Source organism: Fragaria vesca, linkage group LG4 (assembly GCF_000184155.1).
Source record: "Fragaria vesca subsp. vesca linkage group LG4, FraVesHawaii_1.0, whole genome shotgun sequence".
Taxonomy (NCBI): Eukaryota; Viridiplantae; Streptophyta; class Magnoliopsida; order Rosales; family Rosaceae; genus Fragaria; species Fragaria vesca.
This window is the reverse complement of record NC_020494.1, coordinates 8929843-8936576: the sequence shown is the minus strand read 5'-3', so window position 1 is coordinate 8936576 and position 6734 is coordinate 8929843.

Sequence of the window (6734 nt, the reverse complement as noted above, 5' to 3'; positions counted from 1 at the left end):
GAGTGATAATTGAAATATTCTTATTCGTTTTTCTTGGCTATAATTTTTCGAAAACCTCATCATTCTTTCAATTTGATTGATTGCTCACCATAGCTTTTAATGAACTCTAGATGACTAGAACTCACTCTTGTGGACTTTACGAAACTTTTTAATCATAAAACGCTTTGATTTTTGGAAAGGATAAATGGAACTTTTTTAGGATGATCACCATTGCCAAACAAGCTTGTGTCCCTATTTGTGTGCGCTGCACACCCCTTAGTTTAAATCCCCTTTGAGCCTACGTTGAGCCTTTTCTTTCATCACCCATGTAATTTTTACTTTGAGCCTAGTACAGTAATATCTCTACCCTTGTCCTTTGGGCCTAGTAGAGCAATAATGATGTATTGTATGAAGTGATGATGTAAAACAAGTGTGGGGGAGTTGAAATGTCATTGTTCTAAAAAGAAAAGAATATGCCGTGAAAAGAATGAAAAGAAAATAAGGAATCAAATTTCGGCAAGAAAAAAAAAGAAAAAAAAAGAAAAAAAAGGACATTGTCTTTGTGTTGTGAAATGGGAGTTTTGGTTGTAAATGGAAGGCCCAAAACAAAATATTTGGCCTTTGTTCTTTTTCACAATGTTTGAAGGTGTTTAAAATGACGAAGGGCCCAACAAGATGACATTTGACCCTTGTTTTGGCGACATAAGGCGTGTTTGAATGCTCTGCTAGGTCCTTAAGAATTTTTGCAATTCCTTCCTCTTCAACTCATACCCCTAGCCCAGCCCCATTAATACCTTGTAAAGTTTCTTTTGATCTAAAAGATGAGTAAAACTTGATCTGTGGAGTTTGTCCCAAGAGTTGAGCCTATGGTGTGGTTCATTTGTGTGAGTAATTGATTCTTTCATGAGATTTATATTTGTTCTACTATGCTTTTGTTCATATAAATGCAAGCTTTCTGATTCTATCTTGCATACTTACTGAGTGATTTAGCCAGAAAATTTGAGTGAAAAATGAGTGCATACCTTGTGAGAATGAATCATACTTGTTTGAAACATGCTGAGCTTAAATATCACCATTGTTCTATCAGGTTCTACATGTAAGTATGTGATCTATGCATGGCAATTAGCTTCTGAAACTTCATGGAATGATTCTTGATTGAGTGCTAATTTTGATGCCATGAGATTGGAGATTCTGAGACAATATGTTATGGGCAATAGAGTTGTTTGTTTGATCAAAATATGATCATATTATAAATATTGTATAACATGTATTACACATCAAAGAAGACCATATATATAACACACACACCTATCTTAATACATGTCTAAGATCCAAAAGAAGCCTAAAGAAACCACCAGTCCAACATCCACAATATACTACTAGTATTCAATTGAACCTACCTACATAATTCAAAGCTAGTTTCTCCTCCTGCTACATATGTAACTCGATCCATATCATCCAAAAAAAGTAACCTGCAAAAAAACCACAAGTCCAACATCCTCCATAATCACTGTATTATTACTACTATTTTTAAAACATAATTCAAAGCATGGTGCTGCATATATAACTCAACTCCTATATATACTTGCATGCGTAAAAAAACAGGAGCTATCAAATAGCAATAGGTATTTAGGGTATTAATTCCTATATAAATTATGAGGAAAGAAAAAAGTTACAAACTTTACTAAGATTCAATATAGTAAGCAAATATTAGATGAACAATACCTTCAAAGTTACAAGCATGACTGCACAAACTTCATTGTATCTATGTGCCATTTACGATTATATGGCTTCTTTCAGCAAAGTAAACCAAAGTATTAAAAGGGAAGAATGGTGTTGTGAGGGATATCATCATAAAGTGGCAAAATTTCTATATGCAAAGTCTATTTTAATTAGCTCAAAATTTATCTATCATCATGTAAAAGTTTCTCTTAAGCACATAAAAATTACCTGCATAATATCATTTTAAGGGCCAAATTATCCAAATGCAGTAGTATATTTTTAGGGCATCTACTCACCTGCTTCTACAGGTTGAGTAGCTTCAGTTTGTTATATACTCTCAAGAGTAGAAATTCCTGGAGAAAAAAAGAAAAAGAAAAAAGAACAGAATCACCATTGAACTTTCCTTGTCTAACAGTCTCACTTAAAGGCCAACAATAGTGATGCTTAAGAGAATCAATAAATCTTATAAGCAGAAAACCATGAAGATACTACCAACATATGAGCATATATCCAACCTAAATAGAAATTGAAACGTAAGTCATTTACATGACAAACAACAAATTTCAAAGATTCCGTAAGTTCTCTCAAGCATTGACACAATTAGCATTGCATGAAACTTGGTTCTGTTAACTTTCTCAAATATATAGGTTGGTATGGACTTCCTTTTGTGTTCATATTTTGACAGATTTGTAGACTTTATACTATCATGCTTGACTACTAACAAATTAGTTCTTAGCAAACTACACAAGTTCTGTTGCAGATAGCAGTGTTATAAACAAATCCTAACCAAGCCCAAATTCAGATAGCAAGGATTACCCAACCAAATATGTCATAGTTGAAATCACTGTTCTTGTTCTTTGCAGCCAAAACCACTCATCTGCTGACCAAAACCACGGCTATGGATTTCCACATGCAAATCCGGGGCCAGCAATCACAATTAGCAACAACTTTGTAAATAAATATAGCATAACAAGCTCACGCAATAAGTCTAACACATGTCAAGTAGAAAAGCACCTTAGCAGACATTTCCAAAGACTTCCGATAGAGATCGTTTCCCGGTTCAAAAACCAAATGATTTATAAGCAAACACATGTCATCATAATAACACTAAGATTAGCCACAATATCCATAGACATATTGAAGCAATAGCAACAACATGAAAATTTCAAAAGAAATTTTGAAATTTTCTAAGCAAACACATGTCATCATAATAACACTAAGATTAGCCACAATATCCATAGACATATTGAAGCAATAGCAACAACATAAAAATTTCAAAAGAAAGGCAATAACAGATATAACAATGTACCTGTAATCAAGATCCCTTTCCCATATGGATTAGAAAAGCTCAAGCCTTTCCACCAGAAGACAAAACAGGCTGCTGCAGTAGTAATAATAATTTCACACGGCGGAACCAACCATGCAAATTTCATGATCTTTGCTACATTTTCTTCTGTTGAACTACCATCGCTTCAGCATAACACACATTGATCATAAGTCCTTAGTTACTGCAACACAAATTCCTAAATTTGATATATAATACTTGTACGTAGGACATTGCACAAGTTTGATTAGGCAATGTAGAATAATTATTATTTGCTGGATGATTATAACTAGAAATAGAAACTCTTCTAGTACTAAAACCAATTTCACTATTTAAATTACACATTACACAGTTCAATTATCAAATTTTTCTTAACGCTAAGTCACAGCAGTAGCTAAGCTTCTATTTACGGGCTTATTCCAGACAAAACAAGATTTATGCATAGATAAACTTGTCAAATATCAATGACAGAAATAAGAGTGTAAAGGATCCCAAATCCATTGTTTTATAACAATGAGCTGCAAATCTGAGAAATTTTCAGGAAACAGGTAGTAAGAAAGAAAAATTCACCAACAATTGACCTTTCAATATTTTCATGTCATAATTTCCAGAATCAAAATAGACAAGAAAAGGAACAATGTCCCAAAATTTCAAGCCGTTTGGAGTTCAAATGCATAGTAAAATAGAGATCCAAAGTGACTGAAAATGCAGTTTCTGCAGAAGATTCTAAAACACTGTGTGAACTTCAAAATAGCACAAGTTTCTCCAATCAACTCCGTTTTTCTTGAAACTAAGTTTAAAACGATCATTGAAGAGTCTATTTTTAACTGTTTAAAACTGAGATTAAAAGAAGAAGTATAAGCTTTTCGAAAATCTTGGAAAAGCCCATTGGTTTCAGCTTGGTGGTGTCTTTGAGACATAATATCAAACATGTGGTGTGCACTATGTGATCTTTGCTCTATTTCTGATCTAAGCATTCTAAAGAACCTACCAATACTAGCTAATAATCAAAAGTGCATCCCAACAAAAATCTTAAACACATTTAGATAGAAATCTTATTACAGAAAATTGGAATAGGGAGGGAGATATAAACACCATCAGACGACAATTATAAGACGACATATAAAGCAGCATTTTGAAAGAGTGTCGTCTGATAATTTTTAGGGTCCTTTAGACGACATATAATCAGTAAAAGTCGTCTCAATGAGCTGGTGCTTACATACTCTTAGATTAGCCTCAATTTTTCCTTGGTTTGAAAATGTCATACGACATATAAGTGTGGTGTGACCAAACACATAAATAGCCATTTTCAGCTAAAAATTAACACGACATATATATGTTGTCTGATAAAACTGTGAAAATGGCACATTTAATGAACTTAATTGGATGACAAAAATATATGTCGTTTAACATGACCTTAATTTTTCGATTTGGTGGCACAAGTTTCAACCCTTTAAATTCACAAGGTCAGACGACAAACTTATGTAGTCTGAGAGAACCATAAATTGCAATTATTGTATTTATTCAGACGACATATTTTCTGTCGTCTGAATGAAGCATAAATAACCAAATTTGGTGCGCGTTTTGCCGCACTAATCAAGTGGCACAAAATTTAGGGGCGGGAGTTTTCCCTCGCTAAGTGAAATATTGAATTATCCATTTGCCTAGCTCAGACGACATTAATTTGTTGTTTGGATTAGTATAGAGTTAGTAACTTCAGAATACATATATGTGTTGTCTGAAAAATATTTTAAATGGTCCGTTTCATATATTCAGACTACAAATATGTGTCGTCTGAGAAATATTTTAAAAAGTCAACTCATTTACCAAAATTGAAACGCTCTGATTCACTCCAGCCGCCACTTATATTTTGAATTCTTCAGTATCAAAACTCTCATTTCGTATTGAAAAACTAATCTATCCGAAAATTTGGACATGTTTATCAAACGATGATATTGCTTCCCATAGAAGCGTACAAGGAAGTTTAGTGTAAGCACACAATTGACCGGTGTGATCGAGACTTGAACTTTTTTGAAATTCGATAAGTTTTTTACCACATTTATATTTAACTACATCGAATACATCGTACGGTCAGATTTGGTAAATTTTATTTCATATATATAGTTAGTTTAGAAAGATGTATGTTTCGATATATCTTTGGTAAACATCTTATAACAGATTAGCAGAATATTGTGATTCAAATGACAAAAATAAACAAAATGAAAGTTTGAGTGTTAGATCTTATCATTATAGTGAAAAATGGCTATGGTACAAAATTCAGCAATTTTCGAAGATGTTCGGGTCTCGGTCGATGCGGTCAACATGTATCGATCTTTCTTTATTCAATACAGACTACATATATATGTCGTTTGATGTCAAAAACAATTGACTGAAAAGAGGGTTTAGAGGTTTCGTTGGGAGTCGGGCTAGTAGTGGCTAACTAGTTTGTGATATCATTTTTATGTTGTGTGATCAAGATTACAAAGCATTTAGGTTAGAAAGGTTTTGCGCCGCATCACTGAGTCTAAAGGCAGTGCTCTCCTTTCATCACTCTCTCTCTAAAGGCGTTGACCCGTCCCTCTCTCTCTCTCTCATCTCTCCCCGACTCTCTCTCTCTCGTCCATTGAGCAGCAACGATTCCGGCAGTACCGGACGGCGAGACCGCCACCGAAGTGATCCTCTCCTCCTCCTCAACTCAGCCCAGTCCTTTAATCCTGAAGACATCCACTTTTGGCGGAGATCGATGGAGGAGGACGGTGACTGTCCTTCTCTGTTTTCCGGTGAGGGCTTGGGCTCCGGTCACCGATGCACCTAGCGATGGTGAGTCCCTTCCTCCTCTCTTCCTTCTGCACAGTCTAGTGCTTTATTTCCTTCAATTGAGACCTAACTCAGAAATCCCCTTCTGCGTATCTAGGTTTCTTGAGCTTCTTTTCTAGCGATTGTGTTCTTTGTGTTCTGGTGGTGACCACGAGCTCCGACGAGCGTAGTTCATCCTTGGCAAAGCCGGGACTTAGAGTTGGGAAGCTTTGGGGTAGCTTTTGTTATGCAACATCATGGCAAAGGGACTGCTTATTGATTTAAAGCAAGGAGAGGTTGCTGTTCAGATTGGAGGTAAGGAGTTCGATTTGGTCGGCTGTGTTGTTGTTTGTGTTGCAGTTATTGAGTTGGATTGTGACTGAAATCATTGTTGTGGTATATACTTGTCGATAACTTGGTGATAGGAGTTTATGGGGAGGCTATGGCGAAATTCCGGCAAGTCACCGAAATCCGACGAGTATTTATGGCAAGTCGCCGGAATCCCTGGCAGCAATTCCGGCAGAATCCGTGAAGTTAAACATTAGTGGTCTCAAGACAAGTCAAACGACAATAAGTCAAACGACAAGTAATTTTCGTTGGACTCTAGATGATATAGCGCCTAGTAGTTTGACAATATGAGATGACATATAGTTGTCATTAGAAGTCTCATAGTACAACATATCTTTGTTTTATTTGTCGTTTAACGTTATATCAGTCGACACTTATCTATAGTATGAATAAATATAACAGGACGTAAACATCATTAATTTCTTCCTTATTCTGGCTTCAGTCGACATTTATATGTTGTATGTAATCCATTAACACGACATATTTTTTTGAAACCTTCCAGATTCAGCTTCTTCCAGACGACATAAGATATGTCGTCTGAACAGATATCAGACGACGGTGGAAA